We start from the raw sequence: 24499 nt of genomic DNA on the forward strand, positions 1-24499 counted from the left end.
TTCCAGTGGGGAATGGATGCCTTCTGATTCAGTTCATCACTGTGGCCCTGTTTCTTTTAACTGTCCTGTTTGTGGTCACATTCCTTTGGTTTTCCATCACAAATTGCTATGGGGTTCAGCTATCATTTTTCGATCACATATGTATAACACAGCTCAGCTGAGTGGCTGCAAGCTTTGTTTCAGGGCCAGCAACACTCCAAGAGTCTGGTTTTATTCCGTGGGTAAATTTTTTGTCTTGCTATTTGTTGTTGATGTAGTTTCTAGGTGACCCTAATGAAAATGTCCAGGAAGTTGTGTGTGATGTTGTTGACAGTTCCAATTCTAACAGCTGCTTGTTAGGATAGAGGTCTGACTTTATCTGGTGCCTGATGATCTTGTTGAGGTTTAGTACTCCACTGGCTGGATTGTGTTAGGTGCTATTCATAACAGGCACACAATTTGGTCTCTGCCTTCTGGGAGCTGATGCCATCTAATTCACAGAGCTTGAAGGGCACAGGACCACCCTTAGAATTCTCTGGAAAGCCAGAGAAGTTTTCCTTAGCACTCTCAGCTTTTGAATCATTTCCTTTTTTTTCTCCTTGGTGGCTCACACCCTAATCTTACACCTTTCATTCACACTAAGAAGGATAATGTACTCAAAACAATATAAAGGACTATCGCTACTGAAGTTATTTGAGTTTTAACACTGACCTAATCTCAAAGAAATAAGAATAAGCTGTAATACTTGAATTTAAAATATCAATGATAGAAGAATAATTTTATACAGTGGGGTCTTCTCTTCATTACCTAGTAATGGCCACATGGCTATGGACCTTGATATGATTTCCTAATAAACAGATTCACATTATGTTAATTTGTGTATGTCCTTCTAAGTAACTCTTGTTAGAACTATTCAGTTCTCCAAGAGGAGAAGAGGTTATCAGCTGATCCATCTGTGCATTAGTAATCATGCTCAGGTAAATAACTAGACTATAAAAAAAGTTATCATGGGGCCGGCCCAGTGGCATAGTGGTTAGGTTCGTGCTCTCTGCTTCGGTGGTCCAGGGTTCGCAGGTTCAGATCCCAGAATGGACCTATGCACTGCTTGTCAAACCGTGCTGTGGCAGGCGTCCCACATATAAAGTAGAGGAAGATGGGCATGGATGTTAGCCCAGGGCCAATCGTCTTCAGCGAAAAGAAGAGGATTGGCAACAGATGTTAGCTCAGGGCTAATCTTCCTCACCAAAAAAAAAAAAAAGTTATCACAGCATCTGACTTGGGGTCAAGGTATTTTTTTCTAACTTTACTGAGACATAATTGGCATATGACATTGTGTAAGTTTAAGGTGTACAATGTGATGATTTTGTACACATATATATTGCAAAATGATTAAGGTATGCTTTTGATTATTGGTATCTTTTGGTTAAATATGGCATGTATAACTCAGGAAAGAAGATATGGAATTTTAGATTTACTTGAATCTTTTTAGGTATCGTATTGTATTAGTTATCTATTGCCCCAAATTACCCCAAAACTTAGTGACTTAAAACAACAAACATTTATTAAATCACAGTTTCTCTAAGTCAGAGATCTGAGAGCAGTTTAGCTGAGGTTCTGGTGCAGCGTTCCTCATGAGTCTGCAGCCGAGCTGTCAGCTGAGGTGGCACTCATCTGAAGGTTTGCCTGGAGCCGGAGGGCCCACGTCTAGGAAGTCTCCCTCACGTGGCTTTCCTAGGAGGGTCAGTTCCTTGTCACATGGGCCTCTCAATAGGGGTCCTGTGTGTCCTTAACACATGACAGCTGACTTCCCTCAGATGAGTGATCCCAGACAAGGAATGAGAGGTTGCTCAATGGCTTCTCTGACCTGTCATATTCCATCAGTTCTGCCACATTCTATTTCTTAGAAGTTAATCACTAAGTTCAGCCCATACTCCAAGAGAGGGGAACTAGCTCCACCTCTTGAAAAGAGGAACATAAAAGAGTTTGTGGACATACTTTAAAACCACCACACAAATTGAAACGGCAGGAGGAGGATGCTGAGGAAATCATCCAACATAATTGAGCCACTAAGGATCCAAATTTATTTTGAAAGATTTCTTTTTCTATTTCTCCTGTTACCTGGGAAATATCTTCTTTTGACTTCCAGAGCTACTGATCTGTATCTGAATGCTATAGATATATTCTTTTTTTTTTTTTTTTTTTTTTTTTAATTTTTTTTTTATTGCAGTAACATTGGTTTATAACATTGTAAAAATTTCAGGTGTACATCATTGTACCTCTATTTCTGCATAGATTACATCATGTTCACCACCAAAATACGAATTACAACCCATCACCACACACATGTACCCAATTATCCCTTTCACCCTCCTCCCTCCCCCCTTCCCCTCTGGTAACCACCAAACCCATCTCTGTCCTTATGTGTTTGTTTATTGTTGTTATTATCTACTACTTACTGAAGGAAATCATACGGTAGTTGACCTTCTCCTCTGACTTATTTCACTTTGCATCATGCCCTCAATGTCCATCCATGTTGTCACAAATGGCTGGATTTCATCGTTTCTTATGGCTGAGTAGTATTCCATTGTGTATATATACCACAGCTTTTTTATCCATTCGTCCCTTGATGGGCACTTAGGTTGCTTCCAAGTCTTGGCTATTGTGAATAAGGCTGCAATGAACACAGGGGTGCATGTACCTTTGCAAATTGGTGTTTTCAAGTTCTTTGGATAAATACCCAACAGTGGAATAGCTGGATCATATGGGAGGTCTATCGTTGATTTTTGAGGAATCTCCATACTGTTTTCCATAGTGGCTGCACCAGTTTGCACTCCCACCAGCAGTGTATGAGAGTTCCCTTCTCCACAACCTCTCCAACACATGTTGTTTCCTGTCTTGTTAATTATAGCCATTCTGACGGGCGTGAGGTGATATCTCATTGTAGTTTTGATTTGCATTTCCTGATAGTTAGTGATTTTGAACATCTTTTCATGTGTCTGTTGGCCATCTGTATATCTTCTTTGGAGAAATGTCTGTTCAGGTCTTTTGCCCATTTTTAATTGGGTTGGTAGTTTTTTGTTGTTGAGATGCATGAGTTCTTTATATATTTTGGAGATTAAGCCCTTATCAGATGTATGGTTTGCAAATATCTTCTCCCAATTGTTAGGTTGTCTTTTCGTTTTGTTGATGGTTTCCTTTGCTGTGCAGAAGCTTTTTAGTTTGATGTAGTCCCATTTGTTTATTTTTCCTATTGTTTCTCTTGCCCGGTCAGATGTGGTGTTTGAAAAGATGTTGCTAAGACTGATGTCGAAGAGCGTACTGCCTATGTTTTCTTCTAGAACTTTCACAGTTTCAGGTCTTACATTCAAGTCTTTAATCCATTTGGAGTTAATTTTTGTGTATGGTGTAAGGTAAGAGTCTACTTTCATTTTTTTGCATATGGCTATCCAGTTTTCCCAACACCATTTGTTGAAGAGACTTTCTTTTCCCCATTGTATGTTCTTGGCTCCTTTGTCAAAGATTAGCTGTCCATAGATGTGTGGGTTTATTTCTGGGCTTTCGATTCTATTCCATTGATCTGTGTGTCTGTTTTTGTGCCAGTACCATGCTGTTTTGGTTACTATAGCTTTGTAGTATATTTTGAAATCAGGGAGTGTGATACCTCCAGCTTTGTTCTTTTTCTCAGGATTCCTTTAGCTATTCGGGGTCTTTTGTTGTTCCATATAAATTTTAGGATTCTTTGTTCTATTTCTGTGAAAAATGTTGTTGGAACTTTGATAGGGATTGCATTGAATCTATAGATGGCTTTAGGAAGTATGGACATCTTAACTATGTTAATTCTTCCAATCCAAGAGCACGGAATATCTTTCCATTTCTTTGTGTCTTCTTCAATTTCTTTCAGAAATGTTTTATAGTTTTCGGTGTACAGATCTTTCACCTCTTTGGTTAAGTTTATTCCTAGGTATTTTATTCTTTTTGTTGCAATTGTAAATGGGATGGTATTCTTAATTTCTCTTTCTGCTACTTCGTTGTTAGTGTACAGAAATGCAACTGATTTTTGTATGTTGATTTTGTATCCTGCAACTTTCCCATATTCGTTTATTACTTCTAAAAGTTTTCTGGTGGATTCTTTAGGGTTTTCTATATATAAAATCATGTCATCTGCAAATAGTGACAGTTTCACTTCTTCCTTTCCAATTTGGATCCCTTTTATTTCTTTCTCTTGCCTGATTGCTCTGGCCAGGACTTCCAATACTATGTTAAATAGGAGTGGTGAGAGTGGGCATCCTTGTCTGGTTCCTGTTCTTAGAGGGATAGCTTTCAGTTTTTCACCATTGAGGATGATATTAGCTGTGGGTTTCTCATATATGGTCTTTATTATGTTGAGGTACTTTCCTTCTATACACATTTTATTCAGAGTTTTTATCATAAATGGATGCTGGATCTTGTCAAATGCTTTCTCTGCATCTATTGAGATGATCATGTGATTTTTGTTCTTCATTTTATTAATGTGGTGTATTACGTTGATTGATTTGCGAATGTTAAACCATCCCTGCATACCTGGAATAAATCCCACTTGATCATGGTGTATAATCTTTTAACGTATTGTTGTATGCGATTTGCTAGTATTTTGTTGAGGATTTTTATCGATGTTCATCAGTGATATTGGCCTGTAATTTTCTTTTTTGTGTTGTCCTTGTCTGGTTTTGGTATCAGGGTAATGTCAGCTTCGTAGAATGAGTTAGGAGCTTCCCCCTCCTCAATTTTTGGAAGAGTTTGAGAAGGATAGGTATTAAGTCTTCTTTGAATGTTTGGTAGAATTCACCAGGGAAGCCGTCTGGTCCTGGACTTTTATTTTTGGGGAGGTTTTTGATTACTGTTTCGATCTCCTTACTGGTGATTGGTCTATTCAAATTCTCTACTTCTTCTTGATCCAGTTTTGGAAGGTTGTATGATTCTAAGAATTTATCCATTTCTTCCAGATTGTCGAATTGGTTGGCATATAGTTTTTCATAGTATTCTCTTATAATCTTCTGTATTTCTGAGGTGTCTGTTGTAACCTCTCCTCTTTCATTTCTGATTTTACTTATTTGTGCCTTCTCTCTTTTTTTCTTGGTGAGTCTAGCTAAAGGTTTGTCTATTTTGTTGATCTTTTCAAAGAACCAGCTCTTGGTTTTATTAATTTTTTCTATTGTTTTTTTGGTCTCTATTTCATTTATTTCTGCTCTGATTTTTATTTTCCTTCTTCTACTGATTTTGGGTTTTGTTTGTTCTTCTTTTTTCAGTTTCTTTAGGTGCATTGTTAGATTGTTTATTTGAGATTTTTCTTGTTTGTTGAGATAGGCCTGTATTGCTATAAACTTCCCTCTTAGAACCGCTTTTGCTGTATCCCATAAATTCTGGTATGTCGTATTTTCATTTTCATTTGTCTCCAGGTATTTTTGATTTCTTCTTTGATTTCTTCATTAACCCAGTCGTTGTTCAGTAGCATTTTGTTTAATCTCCATGTATTTGTGGCTTTTCTGATTTTCTTCCTATAGTTGATTTCTAGTTTCATGCCTTTGTGGTCAGAAAAGATGCTTGGTATTATTTCAATCTTCTTAAATTTATGGAGACTTGTTTTGTGGCCTAATATGTGATCAATCCTGGAGAACGTTCCATGTGCATTTGAAAAGAACGTGTATTCTTCGGTTTTTGGATGGAATGCTCTGTATATATCTACTAGGTCCATCTGTTCTAGTGTGTCGTTTAAGGCCAATGTTTCCTTATTGATCTTCTGTTTGGATGATCTATCCGTTGGTGTAAGTGGAGTGTTAAAGTCCCTACTATTATTGTGTTACTGTCTATTTCTGTTTTTATGTCTGTTAATAATTGCTTTATATATTTAGGTGCACCTACATTGGGTGCGTAGATATTTACAAGTGTTATATCCTCTTGTTGGATTGTTCCCTTGATCATTATGTAATGCCCTTCTTTGTCTCGTTTTACAGTTTTTGTTTTAAAGTCTATTTTGTCTGATATGAGTACTGCTACCCCAGCTTTCTTTTCATTGCCATTTGCGTGGAGTATCTTTTTCCATCCCTTCACTTTCAGTTTGTGAGTGTCTTTAGGTCTGAAGTGTGTCTCTTGTATGCAGCATATATATGGGTCTTGTTTTTATCCAGTCAGCCACCCTATGCCTTTTAATTGGAGCATTTAGTCCATTGACGTTTAAAGTAGCTATTGATAAGTATGTACTTACTGCCATTTTTTAACTTTTTTTTTTTTTTTTCCTCAGTGTTTTAGTAGTCCTTCTCTGTTCCTTTCTTCTTCTATACAGGATTGATGGTCACTTTAGTTTGACCTCTGTCTGAAAGCTGTACTCTTTAACTACCCTCCTCCCTCCTTTTATGTTTTTGATATCATATCCAACCTCTTTTTTGTGCATTTGTATCCATTACGTTCTAATCGTGGAAATAGATAATTTTTCCTATTTGTGGTCTTCTCTTTTCCCCTTAAATCAGTCCCTTTAACATTTCTTGTAACACTGGTTTCTTGGTGACAAACTCCTTTAATTTTTGCTTATCTGGGAAAATTTTGATCTCTCCTTCCATTTTGAATGATAACCTTGCTGGGTAGAGTATTCTTGGCTGTAAGTTTTCCTTTTAGCACTTTAAATATATCATGCCATTCTCTTCTAGCCTGTAAGGTTTCTGCTGAGAAGTCAGCTGATAGCCTTATGGGGTTTCCTTTGTATGTAACTTGACATTCTCTTGCGGCTTTTAGGATTCTCTCTTTATCTTTAATTCTGGACATTCTGATTATGATGTGTCTTGGTGTGGGCCTCTTTGGGTTTATCTTGTTTGGGGCTCTCTGTGCCTCCTGTACCTGGATGTCTGTTTCCTTCCTTAGGTTAGGGAAGTTTTCATCTATTATTTCTTGAAATAGATTCTCTGCCCCTTGTCTCGCTCTTCTCCTTCCGGGACACCTATAACACGGATGTTAGTGCGCTTGATGTTGTCCCAGAGGTCCCTTAGACTGTCCTCACTCTTTTGAATTCTTTTCTCTTTTACCTGTTCACCTTGGGTAATTTCTTCTAGTCTTTCTTCCAGCTCACAGATCCGTTCTTCTGTATCCTCTACTCTGCTTTTGAGTCCCTCTAATGAGTTTTTCATTTCCAGTATTGTATTCTTCATTTCTGCTTGGTTCTTTTTATATCTTCCATTTCTTTGTTGACATTCTCACTGAGTCCATCTATTCTTCTCCCCAGATCAGTGAGCATCCTTAACACTCTTAGTTTGAACTCTCTGTCGGGTAGGTTGCTCATTTCTGTTTCACTAAGTTCCTTTTCTGGGGTTTTGTCCTGTTCCCTTACTTGGAATGTATTCTTTTGCCTCTTCATTTTGCCTCTTTCCCTGTGCTTGTGTCTACGTATTAGGTAGGTCAGCTACGTCTCCTGCTCTTGGATAGGTGACCTTATGTAAGTGATGGCTTAGGAAGCTTCCAGTGTGCTTCCCTCAGTTCTCAATGTTCCAGGGGTGACCCCTAAGTGGGCTATGTGTATCCTTCTGCTGTGGCCTGTTTGCTCTCCCTGTAGGCGCCCAGGGAGGCTGAGTTATGCTCCTGGCCAGCTGTTGTAATGCTCAGCTGCTTGTAGTTGTTGTGGGCCCTTCAGTCTCTTTATCAGCTGTGGGGAGCCCCAGCACAGTTGGCTGCAAGTTCTAATACCACATTTGTGTTGCAGTATTTCTTTTAAGTGAGTAGGCCCCCACCGTGGCAGGTTGTTAGGCTCAGGGCCTTACAATTGCTGTAAGCCTCTAGCCTATTAGGTCTCTTGTCAGCTCTCTGAGGATTGCAGCTGGGAGGGGCTGGCCTCAGGCACAGGAGCACCCAATTGTTTCAGGTTTTGGAAGGTGGAGCAAACCTCCTATGTGGGTCTTTGAGAAGTACAAGTCTTCTGTGGCTGAGAAGCCCTGCCGCCCACAGGTCCACACACACAGTCAACACAGTCCTGCCCCGTGTGAGAGCCCCGACCTCCCCAAGTGGACCCAGTCTCTCCACGGCGGGAGCCCCACACACTCTGCCACCGCCCCACACTCTCCACCCGCTCCTTGTGCACACCCTGCCCCGCTCAAGTCAGCTCAGTTGCCAGGCTGCAGAGCATCCAGTCACCAATCTATGCAGGCCCACACGTTGCCTGAGGGCTTGTTGTTGGGTGGGGCTAGTCTCTAGGGTGGGCTGCCTGCCCTGGCTGAGCTGGATTAAATCGGTGCTCTAGCGGGTGGGGCAGACCCTGGGCTAGCAGGTCTCAGGGAGAACTCCAATGGCGTCTGTGTCAGCACGCTCACACCAGGCCACAACAATGGCCGCCGCCAATGTCCCAGTCCCTGGAGAGGTCTCACCTCACCGAGATGCACTCAGGGCCTATTAGGTGAGTCTCTTGTCACCGAAGCACCGTGCACCTTTCTTTCTGGTGATTTTAGGATGCTTTCTGGAACGGGTGAGTTTGTGCGCGGGCCCTTTAAGAGCCAGTTTTAGTTTCTTTGTGAACCGGGTTTTCTGGGGTACTCCCAATGCTTTAGTAGCAGGCAAAGTCAGATATTATGCTGCTGGTCTCAATTGTGCTGGGTCCACAAAATGCCCACAGCGGGGCGCCTCGGCTCAGGGCCCCGCGCCTCCAGGGAGGCTGCGTACCTGTGAGCTGCTCGCGGCGGCCGTGAAGCTGGCGGCTTGTGAAGGTGGCGTTTTTCCTCTCCAGAAGGGAGTCTCTGCCTCTTCTACCCCAGTTAGGATTGTCCGTTGTTGCAGGAGTTCCTCTTATCCAGTTTTCAGTTCTGTCTCAGGGGTAATTTTTCCACGAGTAGTTGTAAATTGGCTGTGTCCACGGGAGGAGGTGAGTTCAGAGTCTGCCTACGCCGCCATCTTGACTCCCACCCCCTATAGATATATTCTTAATAAAGTCTAAGCTAAATGTTAGGGTAAGTGAACCCACAGAAACTATTTGTTTATTCTTCTCTCATTCTAGTGCATCCTATGTTAAATATGACCCTCCTGTTATCACAGAGGTTTAGCAGAGTCTTCAAATCTGGGAGCAATGGATTTTAAGTTCTCTTTTGTTCCGAAGACCAGTACTGATATTTCCATAGGACATGCTAAAAGGAAAATTGAAAATAATCTTATTGCCCTTAGCCCATGTTACATGAAATGATAAATTCTGAGTAGAGGGATCTGATGGACGAGGAAGATGCTTTGAAAAGGACTGTTAGCCTAGTCAGGAGGGAGCTGTTTTCCTCCAACTCGAGCTAAGTGGGGTGGGTGCCTTCTTGGAGGGAATCACTTGTGTTCAGGGGAAACTGATATCTTGCCCCTGACTGGTTGCTGGGTGACCTGCAGAAATGAGCAGGCCACCAGAGAGGAGTGGATTACCAAGTTCTTAGAAGATGTAGGTCCATTTACTCTGGTTTCAGTAGGCACTAGCCGCATGTCTGATTTTCACCTAGAAAAGTCTAAAATATGAGAGGCTGCCTGGGGTAGCTGCTGAAAATCAAGTAAGGAGATAAGACTGCAGTTGGGCAACTAGCTCCTCTAAAGGGATAGTAGGGCGTGTTTCCTTGAGCCAGAGAGGGCACTGTGGAAGGAAGCCAAAACAGAGCCCTTTAGAGACGATGTCTCGTGGGACATGGTAAACCACAAGTGGAGGTTGTATGATGTGCCATTAGGAACAGAGGCTGAGGATAAGTCATGTGAAGTTATCCAGAAAAAATATTATCCAAATTTGTAAATGGTGTAATGTTGAAGGTTTCTATGGGGAAACCAACCAAAACATCCCTTGTGTGAGAGAGCCAACATCTGGAGGTCTTTCATGTCGGAGGGTTTCCGACAACCAAGAGAGAACTACCAATGGCACCTACTAATCTAAAATAAAATTTCCCTTTTAATATTCATGCCTCTTCCATCCCCAGTCTTGGAAGAGCCAGAAGCAGCATAATGAGTCAGGGATGAAGGTGAAGAGCAATGTGGAGACATAGTGCAAAATCAAGCCATGCCCTTGCTTCCAATTACTGTGAAATTGTGAATCAAGTTAAAGTGAGGTTGGAGAGAAGAAGCTTAAAAATTGGGTGAGAAATGAATGTTTTGAGTTAGATTAAACTGGAAAGGAGATGGATAAGGAGAATATTCTAATGCCTAAAAGTAATCAGAAAGCTATGGAATCTGACTGAGATATGGCCAAGGGGTAGGGGAAGGAAAATATGACAGAAAAGGTGTGAAGACAGATATGCTAAAAAATAAAAATGTTTCCTACTTACGCTCTTCAGCCCATTCAGTAAATCGGTTACACAAGAGCTTGTTGAGCACAATATTTTTAAATCAATGTCCTATGGCATGCTGGATCCCTTCCCAGGTGTTCATCAAATGATGATAAATGGGAGCAATGTACCTCTAGTCCCACTGAGCAATCATCCCCTGAAGTCTGTGGGATGAAATGGTAGACTGAGAGGCTCTGCACAGCGGTGCTGAGGGGCAAGCTGGCTATGAGCCAGAGGCAAGAGGACTAGCGCAGCATTGACTGACTGCCATGAGAGGTTGCACCCACAATGGAGTGTATGAAACATTACCTCACTGGTCAGAAGCGAACAGATCTGAGCAGACAGCAGTAAATAGTAACAAGTGAAGAGGCAACACCACAAATGCTTTTCTAGACACCATAAGCAATAATAATTGCACTGTGGCTGTTTCTGATTTGTTCAGGAACTGTTCAGAATCTTTTGATCCTTTCAATCATGTTACCATAAACTTCTGGTATTTGAAAGTGCACATGGAACCACTGTTGTAGATAACAAAGAGACTGAAGTCAGATGATGTCCAAGAGGGAAGTACAGTTAAAAAATGATGATGATGGTAAACACTTAGAACCAGTTCAGCATTGTTCTAAGTCTTTTAAATTGAGTAACTCATTTACTTGGATATATTTGCCTTGTCATAATATTGGCAAAGACTTTCTCAAATGTTTAATATATTTGATTTTATTTAAACAATTTTTATATTTGTTCTATGCCATGGATATCCCATGTAAACATAACTAGTTAGGATTGCCTTTTTTGTTACCAAAGAATTATCACTTTGTTTTTAGCCTTCAGAATCAGTATTTGTGATACAGTATTGCAATACAAACTAAGACTAAAAATTGTTACTGTTCAGGTTTTTTTAAAAAGTGCAATATAGGCTCATTCCACAGGGAAAAGATAGAATACTTGTTTTTCCTGCTTCAGTTTTGCATGAAGAGCTTCTTTTAAATATTTGAGAGAGACTTTTCACCTGGAGGTGTCTTTTAATTTGAGGTTTGTGACTCATTTGTTTCAATTAAACATACTGTAATATCAGTATTAAATGTACTCTTAAATGATATAGCTTTCGTTACCATATGTGGTAGTTTACTGTACATACTAATTATCTAAAACAGACATAAGTGAAACAAGATTTGTTTGCGGGAGGGAGAGAGTCCAGAGACTGAATGGAAACACACTTGCTTCCCTCCTCATGGCGTCTACACCAGGCCCTGTCAGCTTACTATTTCATGACTACCAGATTATATCCTTTGAAATTATGGATATTGGATCAAGTTCTCATGTTGTAAAACACTCTAAGGTGACATTAAATGAGCATGTGATTTGAACAATTTATAATTTTCACATGGGTTTGAACCACCAAAGTAAAACTATTTCCCATAGAATGCTGTAAATTTGCTAAAATTTAACACAAACCCCCTATGGTGTAATAATACAAAGAAACTCTGTTGCTAAAAAAAGTTCTGAAATATCTTTTCTAGATTTTATTTTGAACAGTTTCTAGGGAGAAATGTCTCACAGATATGAAAGAAGTATGTCATCAGTTCAATTTAAGGAGTTCTTCTTTTTTTCTTTGTTAGGAAGATCGGCCCTGAGCTAACATCTGTTGCCAATCCTCCTCTTTGTGCTGAGGAAGACTGGCTCTGGGCTAACATCCACGCCCATCTTTCTCTACTTTATATGGGATGCCACCACAGCATGGCCTGACAAGCAGTGCCTCGGTGCGTGCCTGGGATCTGAACCTGCGAACCCCGGGCTGCCAGTGGAGCTCTAGAACTTAACTGCTATGCCACCAGGCTGGCTCCCTCAAGGGGTTGTTTTTAAACAAGTGACTAACACGATACATTATCAGGGAAGGTTGTTATTAAAATTACAGAATCTCAGAGTTGGAAGATTCTTAGATGATTTACATCCACTATGCTATGGGACTCTTTATCCGATTACTTGTAATTGATCCAGCAAGTAAAGTTATCAATTTGTAAGAATTTTCCATTGCTGTGTAACAGATTATGACAAATTTAGTGGCTTAAAACAACACCCATGTATTATCTCACAGTTGTGCAGCTCAGAAGTCTGGGCACAGTGCGACTGGCGTCTCTGCTGGGGGTCTGGCGGGGCCGACCTCCAGCGGTCGTCCAGGGCTGCCGTTCTCCAGAGCTGCCCTCCTCATCTGGGGCTTGGGGCTCTTTTCCAGGTTCACTGGTTGTGGGCAGAGTTGATTTCCTCCTGGGTGTAGGACTGAGCCTGCTGTCTGCTGGCTGTCAGCCAGGGACAGCTCTCGGCTCCTGGAGGCCGCCCTGAGGTCTTGCCATGTGGCCTCCTCCGTCTTCAGGTCAAGAATGGAGCTTCAAATCTCTGACTTTTCCTTCTGCCATAAGCTGGAGAAAACTCTCTGCTCTTAAAGGGATTACGTGATTAGGTCATGCTCACCCAGATAATCCCCTCTTGGCCATATCATGTTAGCATAATCACAAGGTGATATCTCATCATACTCACAGGCTCTGCTCACACTCAAGGGAGGAGACTTACATGGATGGGGGTGGCTTTGGAGTGGGGCGTTATCCTGGAATTTCACCTGCCACACTTCTGCTAACACATTACACCAGTGACCGCCACTCGGCATTCTGCAGGACTGCCTGTATCAGGACGTCCACGTTCTGGACGGTGGGCAGGAGCTCTGGCTTGTCTGCTTGTTACCATTCATTCCCACTTGATTTTATTCACGTATTCCTGGCCTTCAATTACTTTTTGGGAAGTAGACAACACTCCCTCTTCCTTACTTTTGGCTTATTGGTGCCAATATTCCAGGCTTAATGTTCTCCTGTCTCCCTCATTCCCACGCCAGAGATTTCTCCAAGGTCCATGGCAAATGGACAAGGTCTAGTTCCATATCATTTAAAATGAAGTGCCCACATTTTCTACTTATAAGAAGATTTTTGGTTCAGAAATTTGTATAGAAACACACTAAATTGGTCCCCTTCCCTTTTTCTTGTAATGAAACTATTTGTCCCTTGATCTTTTAGGTTTCTGAGAAGAGCACGTATCTGTCATTTCCTGAAATGAGCTTGCTCAGCAATAATACCTACTCATTCCTTCTTGTTAATGCCCCCATATTTCAGTGCAAGATAACATTTTGTTTACCTATAGGCTTTGCTTCGAATTTTCACACACATTTTGTAAGAATGTGCATATTGTGGTTGGTGGAGATTGCTGTACATAAGGGGTTTATACTTATGCTCTTTTTTGGCCTATATTTATTAGAAAGACCAACTTGCCAAGGTACTTTGATGAGTTCAGACAAATGCATCTGAATATTTTCCATCAAGTGGGAGGTAGAAGATCAAGCACGGATTTTCTTTTTATAGTACTTCTGACTTTTTGAATAAAATTCACATATTCCCTTTCCAATCTGGTAACCTCACATCTGTTTGTGTCCATTGGCTTTTGGCCACTGATCTGCTGTCTCCTGTAGAAGACACCCATGATTCCTCTTAAGACCAGATGATGATGAGAAACAAGCAGTTCTCAAGTGATTTTAGTCGTGGAACTAGTCAGAGCCAAAGCGTGGCCTGCTTATGTCATCCAAATTCATTGAAAAGGGGCTTAATGTTATGTTTTTTTTCTGATTTGGGGGACTGAATTATTAACAGTACCTATTTATTTAGAAGAGAAAAGCTCAAGAGATTTCGACTGGAACCCCGCAAACGTACTCCCTGCCCTTTGTCATGAAAGCACCCTGACCCCTGTGCTTCAACTGTCAGTGGTTCTTTACCCCGTAAAAACTTTTATGTCTATGAAAATGCCCCTATGTGACTCTGCATGCTGACTGAAAAGAAATTAGGAAGAAATAAACCTAAGTTGTTGCAGAAGAGAATGCTTCAATATAAAGGCTTTTTTTCTCTCTCTGTTCATAATTTTGCCTGTAAGATTTTCTGGAAAACATCTTAGGAAGTATGTAGGGTCTTAGTTATATTTATGGTAAGATGAAATATGGTGAGGTTAAAGGAGTTGTCCAGGGACCTACACAAATAGAGGGCAGATCCCAGAATCCACACTAATACTCTTGTGTTCTAGCCATTGGGCTTCTTTTCTGGTCTCTCTTTGTTCTGTCTGCCCAGGGATGACCAGAGCAGAAAGCATCCTCAATAGCCTTGTTCTGAGAACATCTTGTGTATTACCACATTTGAGGCTCCAACTGGAGCTTCGTTCACCACTGGGGGCAGCTCATGCTGGGTTAAGCTTTCCTTCAGCTGGAAGTTCCACGTTACATATTTAAAGTGTTTGGTCACTTTAGATCTTTTTTTTTTTTTTTTAATTTTATTTATTTATTTATTTTCCCCCAAAGCCCCAGTAGATAGTTGTATGTCATAGCTGCACGTCCTTCTAGTTGCTGTATGTGGGACGCGGCCTCAGCATGGCCGGAGAAGCAGTGAGTCGGTGCGCGCCCGGGATCTGAACCCAGGCCGCCAGCAGCGGAGTGCGCGAACTCAACCGCTAAGCCACGGGGCCGACCCAGTCACTTTAGATCTTTATGCAGCAGGGGAGAAGAAGGCGATGCCTTACAGAGCTCCTAAGTATATTTCCAGTTCTGTGAGTCCAACGTGGTTGTTCTAGATTCACCCTCATGTAAATCTTTATCTGACATATCTTTATCTGACAAATCTTTATCTTTGCGCTCTCAGTCTGATGGTAGAAGGATACCGTGGCAACATTGTAACGTGTATTAATTGAAAGTCCAGCTATTTCAATCTGGTTATGTTTAGCTATCATGCCAAAATCAATTTATTACACTGTTTAAAGATCACAGATTGTCCAAATCTGGCAACTATGAAAATAAAGCGTTAGCCAAAAAACAAAGTTTGTGTATTTAGATACTAATCTCTCTCTCATACTTTTTGTTTCTCTTCCTCATTTGTTTCTCTATTAATTTATTATCTGTTGGTTTATGGTCTGTAGAGCCCCCAGTCTATGACTCTCTCAGTCACCATTTTTATCTGAACTCCATACATTTCTTCTAACTCTGTGATGGCAAATCCCTGGTGCTTACATTACTCCCTTTTCTCTTATACCTATGACAGACATCATTAAACAACGACAATACTCCCTCCTATTGAGCTATGGATTTGGCCTCAGAATCCTTCTCAACACAGCACTTGAAGCACTATCAGTCTTATAGAACTGGGTCACAAGCTTTAACCTGTTTGCTATTCCTGCTCCTTCAGCATTCTGAAACACTGTCAAGTTAGAAGGGAAAGAAAGAAATGAGAAATAAAAAATGAACTCAATTCAATAAAATGTTGTTAACTTAAGATATCATAGCCACTGATTGATGAAAAACATTAAAATGTTTTAGAAAAAATTTTTGTATTGGATGTTTGTACTAAACAACCTCTAACAGTAGGCCATTCTACCTTTGCTTGAATATTTCCGGATATAATTAATTTACCTTTTAATGAAATAATGTATTCTGTATTTGAAGACTCTGAAGTTTAGAAAGAGTTTCCTTATATTGCACTGAAATTGCTTTCCTTATAACTCCACCTATTTTCCTTGCATTTCTTCACTGGCAAAAAGGTCAATTTTTAAAATATTTTTTCTTTTTATATTAAGACAAAATTTACTGAAGATAAAATATATACATCTTAAGTGTTTAGTTGGTGAGTTCTGAAAATCGGGTGTACCAATGTAACCATCACCTGATACAAGATATAGGACATTTCTATCACTCCAGAAAGCTCCCTCACACCTATTTTGAGTCAACTCCCTGCCTCTCACCCCCTACCGAGAAACACTATCTCATTTCTGTCACCATAGATTAATGTACTAGTCAAGGTTCTCCAGAGAAACAGAAGCAATAAAATATATAGAGATATATATAAGGGGAGATTTATTATAAGAATTGGATCACATGGTTTTGGAGACCAAGAGGTTCCAAGATCTGTTATCTGCAAGTTGGAGAACCAGGAAAGCTTGTTGTGTAATTCAGACCAATCTGGAAGGCCAGAGAATCAGGGAGCTGATGGTGTAAGTCCTGATATGAGTCTGAAAACCCAACAACCAGGAACGCCAATATTGGAGGGCAGGAGAAGATGGATACCTCTGCTCGAGCAGAGACGGTGAATTTGCCCTCTCTCCCCTTTTTGTTCTCCACAGAGTGGATGATGCCCACTCCCGTCAGTGAGGGTGGTCCTCTTTACTCAGTGTACTGACTCAGGGACACCCCTACAGACACACCCAGAAGTAATGTTTCACCAGCTCTCTGGGCATCCCTTAGACCAGTCAAGTTGTCAAATAAAATTAAGCATCACAATTAGTTTTTGTGATAATCGTATAAATGGAGTTATACAGTATGTATTCTTTTTGTCTGCTTCTTTTTTCTTTCTTTCTCAGCATAATGTTTTTGAGATTAATTCCTGTTGTTACATGAATCAATACTTTATTGCAGGGGCCGGCCCTGTGGCATAGTGGTTAAGTGCGCACGCTCCGCTGCTGGTGGCCTGGCTTTGGATCCGAGTGCGCACTGATGCAGCGCTTGTCAGGCCATGCTGTGGCGGCATCCCACATAAAGTAGAGGAAGATGGGCACGGATGTTAGCCCAGGGCCAGTCTTCCTCAGCAAAAAGAGGAGGATTTGCATGGATGTTAGCTCAGGGCTGATCTTACACACACACACACACACACACACACACACACACAAATACTTTATTCCATTTTATTTCTGAGTAGTGTTCCATCCCATGATTACCTTAATTTGTCTATCCATTTTTCTACTGATGGACATTTGGATTGTTAACAGTTTGGGCAACTATGAATCAGGCTGCTATGAATATTTACATAAAAACTTTTATGGATATTTGTTTTCATTGCTTTTGGGTAAATACTTAGGAATAGAATTGTTGTGTCAGAAGATACATTCATGTTTAACTTTATAAGAAATTGCCAAACGATTTTCCAGAGTGCTTATACCATTTTGCACTCCCACCAGCAATTTCTGAGAGTTCCAGTTGCTCCACTTCCTTTCCAGTCATTGAAGTGTAGCCATGCTGGTGGGTGTGAAACTGTATCTCTTTGTGATTTCAATATGCATTTTCCTGATGACTATGTATTTTTTCTTTTAACAGATTGATGAAATTATTAGCCCTTTAAAATGAATTTAAATTTCCCAAATCATTTTTACCTAAACTAGTACTAATCCAAATCTCCCCTACTTGGACAATTAAATATTTGAAATAAAGTGTAAAACAGTAAATTTATCTTTATACCACTAGATATTATCTATGATTTTCACCTGTTAAGGTAATTTATTTTGTTATTGTATTAGCTTTCAAACTTCACTTTAGATCTCCAGCTAATTGAGGACAAAGTTCTTGAAATACCTGGCTTTATGTCTGTCTGCACCACTCCTTCATATCAAAGAATAAAGTAATGCTGTGCTTTTTCATGAGAAGAGACATTCTAAATTAATATTGATCCTTCAATTGATTGATTGTTCAAGCTGCTTATAAAACTGCTGAATTTTCCTATCAATCCATATGACTCTATCTCTTTGGTGAAAAGATCCTGAGGGATTTGATAGGTGACTGACGAGCTTTATAATCTGCTATGCTATGTGAATATGTTAATCTAACATCCTAATAATGCTATGAAGTTAGAGATAATTTAAGATAATAACTCCTAATTATTGCAAAGCAGTGATGTAATGAAAAGATCACTAGACTTAGAATCTTAGGTATTTCACTTTCTAGCTGGATTTCCAGGAAAAGTCACTACATTTCCCTGCATTCTAGGTTTCACACTTGTTAAATGGAGGTGATGTTATCTATTTCGTCTGCACCATAGTGTTGTTGTGATGATCATACTAGATGATGTGTGAGAAATATTTTATAACTGTAAAGAGTCATACCTGTGTAAGGTATCAAATGCTTTTATTTTTGTATCCCTAGTGTGTAGCATAGTGTTTGTACATAGTATGTGTTAAATAAAATGTTTATTAAATGAATGAATGGATGAAGAATATCCCGAAGTTATCTGTGTAACAAATGATTCCAGAAATTTTTAAAGACCATTATTGACAAATAAATGACAAGCAATAGGATATATTAGAGTATATGAGGAAGCCATTTGACGTAAAACTAATTTGGCCTGATCTTGTTTTTCCAAAAGGGCCTGACATGGCCATTGAGCATGCATTGTATATCTACTTTAAGCATTTATTATGTCCCAAAGGCGAGATCAATACTTTTTAAGATAAAGAGGTAACTTCTCCCACATCAGCATTTCCGTAAGGATAAGCATCTCTCCCTAGGCTAGGGATTGATTACCGACCTGCTGTGACCACCCAGCTCCAGACCACATGCCTGCTATCTGCTGTGTTCTTCAATTGCTGTGTGAATTGCTGTGCCAGCTAGGCAGGCTAGGCAATCTCATGACTGTTGTAAAAGGGACATTCCAATCATATGTGATATATGCTCTTTGATGGTATATAACTGCTCTGTACACCCCACTTCTTTGGTGCCCTTCCTTCCTTGGGGAAGGAAGGCCCTGTGCTAGTCCTCAGAGCTGGCTCATAATAAACTCACCCCAATATTGATTTATAGATTGGTTATGGATTATTTGCCTCGACGTTATCAAAATTAATACTACCTTCAGACTGCACATTTCATTTTTATGAAAGTCACACTTGTTATTTGCTATCTTCTGGCATCCCTCATGTTCTCCATGACTGCCATTGATAGATCCCATCAAGTCTGAGATCACACAAGCAGATACTTTCAGGAGCCTAGTGGCGAGTCATCCATGCCAGGAATTCCATTTTGTTCGAGTATCATGGGCTTGTCTTCCTACTCTGTGATGTTGAATTTACCTTTCTTTTTAAGACTATTTTCTTACTGAAGAATATTCAAGCAAAATTCCTATTTTTCTTGCTTCTTCTTGAGTTCCTGCTCATTGCCATTTGTTACCTTTTACCAACATCATTATGTAGTGATTTAAATTCCTTTGTTTGTTAGTTCCTGCCCTAAGCATTTAAGTGTTTGACTTGAAAGTTTTAAATTCTGCTATGTCATATTACCACCCAACCCTCGGCTGTCTCTTGTCTCCTCCAGCAGCAGTTGGTGTAGCCAACCTCACCCTCTCCTCTAAACTCGTTCCCCTCCTACGTCTCTGCTCCTCTCAGTCTCCTGGGTGGCCTCCTTCTCATCTCCCTGTTTTCTAAATGGTGAACACACTGGGGCTTAGCCTGGGGGCCTCGTCACTTTCTATCTGTACTGACTAGCTGGTCATGTCCTCTGATAACAACTTTTAAAAGTATCTGTATTCCAAGATCTCCCAAATTTATATCTCCAGTGTGGACTTCTCACCTAGACTCCAGACTCCCGTACCATTGCTTCCTTCATGTTACCATCCGGATATTTACTAGAAGTCTTGGATTTTCGCATATTTGATATCAACCCCCTGATCTTCCTTTTAAAATCTACTTTTGCTGCTCTTTTCCATCTCAGTAAACAGCACTTCTTCCCTTCAGTTTCTCAGTCCAAAATCCATAGTTCCTCTTGACCCCTCTCTTTCCCTCCATCCTGTACCCCTACTGTCAGTAAGTTCTATTGGCTCTACCTTCAAAATAAACACATTCAGAATCTGAACACTCTCCACTTCCTCCAACACTGCTACTTGGTCCAAGCCACCATTATTTCTTGCATAGATTATTACAAAACTCTTTTAATTGGTCTTCCTGATTCTTTTCTCACCCTGTGGTGTCTGTGCTCAATGTGTAAGTCTGTCAGAACTTGTCAGACCACATCGCTCCTCTACTCAATGTCCTCCAGTGGCATCCATCTCATTCAGTCAAAGTCACAGTCATTACAATTTTCAACAAACCCCTAAGGGAAGTTTCACCCACCTATATCATATCTATGACTCACCTCTTTCTTTCTCTCTCTCTCTATTTTTTCTTTCCAGCTGCAATGTCCTCCTTGCTCTTTGGTATTCACTCACTTCAAGAATTTGCACTTGGTGTTTCCTATGCCACAGCTATCTACAGGGCTCGCTCTCTGATCTCTCAAGTATGTGCCCGAATGTCACCTCAGTGAGACCTTCCCCAACCATTCTGCTGAAAAGTATCATTTTCCCTCCTTCCTGCCCCAAGCCAGCACAACCCTTTTCATCTTTTACTTTTATTTTCCTCCATAACAGTGAACACCAATGGACTAAATATTCATTTTTTGTGTGTGTGTGTGAGGAATATCAGCCCTGAGCTAACATCTGCCAATCCTCCTCTTTTTGCTGAGGAAGACTGGCCCTGGGCTAACATCTGTGCCTATCTTCCTCCACTTTATATGGGACACCGCCACAGCATGGCTTGACAAGCGGTGCGTCAGTGCGTGCCCGGGATCTGAACCACCAAACCCGGGCCGCCACAGCCAGCGCATGCACTTAACCGCTTGCACAACCGGGCCAGCCCCTAGATATTCATTTTTATTATTTATTTATTGTCTATCTCCCATTCAAATGTAAGTGCCATGATAATAATAATTTTTGTCTGCTCTGTTTATGGCTGTAAACAGTGCTGGGCACATAGTCTACTATACTCAACAAATATTTCTTTGTACATTTGTTTATATGGATGAATGAATGCACTCTTGCTATTTAGTGTCTTAAAGGTGGAAAGAGATCTTAGAGGCCAATTGATACAACTTTCTATTGGGATTTCTTCATTGGCATATGCAAATTTCCTTATTCAAATGCTATATCTCCCCAACTATATTGTAAACTTTTGGGGGATAGAGGCCTGTGTGGCAATCTTTATATTACCTACACTATCTTAGGGCAAGAGGTTCTTAATACATATATTTAAAATAAATGAATAGGTATAAGGCATATAGAAAGTGCTTTTATTGTGTTACATTTTATATGATTTTTTTCTAACCATTTATATTCATTAGGATTTGGGAGCAGAGTATACCTGCAATTATGTTTCTAAAAGTCCAAACTATAATACATGTACATACCTGGTTTCCATTATATTTTATTGTACTTTCCATTATACTTTTGAAATATTAATTCACAAGTCTCAATGATATTCTAAATAAATTAAAAATATAAAAATTCTCCTTTTTTTGTAACAGCATAAACAAGGAATATTCCATAACACAGATTTATATATCCCTATATCATAATCTTCATCCCTTATTTTATATATCTTTAAGTAACTTTAGAAAAGAGAAAGAACTTTTTACATTCACATATGTGCACACACACACATGGGAAAATAAGGGTCTTTGAAACAAATGTTGAAAAAAGTTGAAGAACTGCAAAATCAGTTCTAATCCAGGGTCCAGCCAAATGTCATTTAAAAACAATAGTACAATAATTTATACACTTAATTATTCCCCTAATAATATGAAAAGAACTTATGGGAAATTGCTAACTTAATGAAAAGGAGATCTGTTCTGTGTCAAGTAAAAGTTCTTTTCAATAAAGTTGAAATATGTGTGTTAAATGCACATAAAATTAATTCAACATCCTAAAATAGAATGACATTCTATTCACAAGATGTGAAAATTAGAATGAGTTCAAAAAGTCAGCCTGTGGATGTAGAAGTGAATAAAGCAAGGATGAGTTTCTGCATTGCTGCGTGAGCCTCCTGTGGGCAGCACAGGCCTGGCCTCGCGCAGAGGGAGGGCAGTGACCTGCCTGTGCCATTTCCCGCATTGCTCCGGGCACCACCAGTTCTCGGAAAGTGTTTGTAGCACGAATAAATAAATACAAAAAACGTTGTAGAGTCTGATATCCAGAGGATTGTGAGTTTTCCAAGCTCATACAGACATATAGAGAATTTGCTGTAACTAGCACTTAAGCTCTCCTGATTTCAATGGCGAATAAAATCATTTTAGTTACATGAATAATAATATGTTTTAATTCAAGTTGTTATAGTTCCAATGAATTTAACAAATTCATTTTAAAACACTTATAAATAACAACTCCTGAAATGCAAAATCTCCCTATTTTTATTGAATGTGCATAAAAATTTCCAGATTAAAATAAAATATAAGATTAAAATTTACATATGTAATTTTAATAGAAAAATAGAATTTAACTTTTTTGACTTTTGATACAAATAAACTGTTTACAATAGAAATTGCAACTTCAAATTTTAATCCTGATTTTTCTCCAGAATTTGACTTAAAGTGTTTTGAAAGAAAAAATCTTAATCAATTATATGAATTTGATTTGAAAATTGATCATGTATGAATAAATCACTTCCTTTTTCTTAATTATTTTTTTTTATTGTGGTAACATTGGTTTATAACATTATATAAATTTCAGGTATACATCATTATATTTCAATTTCTGCATAGCCTACGTCATGTTCACCACCCAAAGACTAATTACAATCCATCACCATACAGGTGTGCCTAATCATCCCTTTCACCCTCCTCCCTCCCTCCTTCCCCTCTGGTAACCACCAATCCAATCTCTGTCTCTATGTGATTGTTTGTTGTTTTTATCTTCTACTAATAAGTGAAATCATGTGGTATTTGACTTTCTCCTTCTGACTTCTTTTGCTTAGCATAGTAGCCTCAAAGTCCATCTGTGTTGTCACAAATGGTTGGATTTCATCATTTCTTATGGCTGAGTAGTATTCCATTGTGTATATATACCACATCTTCTTCATCCATTTGTCCCTTGATGGGCACTTAGGTTGCTTCCAAGTCCTTCCACATCCTCTCCAACACTTGTTGTTTCTTGTCTTGTTAATTATAGCCATTCTGATGGGAATGAGCTGATATCTCATTTAGTTTTGATTTGCATTTCCATGGTAGTTAATGATGGTGAACATCTTTTCACGTGCCTGTTGGCCATCTGTATATCTTCTTCAGAGAAATATCTATTCAGGCCTTTTGCCCATTTTTCAATTGGGTTGTCAGTTTTGTTGTTGTTGAGATGACTGTGTTCTTTATATATATTGGATATTAACCCTTTATCAGATATATGGTTTGCAAATATCTTCTCCCAATTGTTAGGTTGTCTTTTCATTTTGTTGATGGTTTCCTTTGCTGTGCAGAAGATTTTAGTTTTATGTAGCCCCATTTGATTATTTTTTCTATTGTTTCCCTTGCCTGGTCAGACACAGTACTTGAAAATATGTTGCTAAGACTGATGTTGAAGAGTGTACTGCCTATGTTTTCTTCTAGAAGTTTTATGGTTTCAGGTCTTACATTCAAGTCTTTAATCCATTTTGAGTTGATTTTTGTGTCTGGTGTAAGATAATGGTCTACTTTCATTCTTTTGCATGTGGCTGTCCAGTTTTCCCAACACCATTTATTGAAGAGACTTTCATTTCTCCATTGTGTGTTCTTGGCTCCCTTGGCGAAAATTAGCTGTCCATAGATGTGTGGGTTTATTTCTGGGCTCTCAATTCTGTTCAGTTGACCTGTGTGTCTGTTTTCGTGCCAGTATCATGCTCTTTTAATTACTACACCTTTCTAGGATATTTTGAAATAAGGGAGTGTGATGCCTCCAGCTTTGTTCTTTTTTCTCAGGACTCCTTTAGCTATTCGGGGTCTTTTGTTGTTCCATATAAATTTTATGATTCTTTGTACTATTTCTCTGAAAAATGTCATTGGGACTTTGATAGAGATTGCATTGAGTCTTTAGATTGCTTTAGAAAGTATGGACATTTTAACTATGTTAATTCTTCCAATCCAACAGCACAGAATTTCTTTCCATTTCTTTGTGTCTTCTTAAATTTCTTTCAATAACGTTCTATAGTTTTCAGTGTACAAATGTTGCACCTCTTTGGTTAAGTTTATTCCTAGGTATTTTATTCTTTTTGTTACAATTGTAAATGGGATTGTTTTCTTAATTTCTCTTTCTGCTACTTTGTTGTTAGTGTGTAGAAACACAACTGATTTTTGCATGTTGATTTTGTATCCTGCAACTTTACTGTATTCATTTATTATTTCTAAAGTTTTTGGTGGATTCTTTAGTTTTTTCTATATATAAAATCATGTCATCTGCAAATAGTGGCAGTTTCACTTCTTCCTTTCCAGTTTGGATCCCTTTATTTCTTTTTCATGCCTGATTGCTCTTGCTGGGACTTCCAATACTATGTTAAATAGGAGTGGTGAAAGTGGGCATCCTTGTCTGGCTCCTGTTCTTAGAGGGATAGCTTTCAGGTTTTCTCCATTGAGAATG

The sequence above is a fragment of the Ceratotherium simum genome, chromosome 19 (assembly GCF_057802395.1).
Source record: "Ceratotherium simum simum isolate JZ-2026a chromosome 19, ASM5780239v1, whole genome shotgun sequence".
Classification (NCBI taxonomy): domain Eukaryota; kingdom Metazoa; phylum Chordata; class Mammalia; order Perissodactyla; family Rhinocerotidae; genus Ceratotherium; species Ceratotherium simum.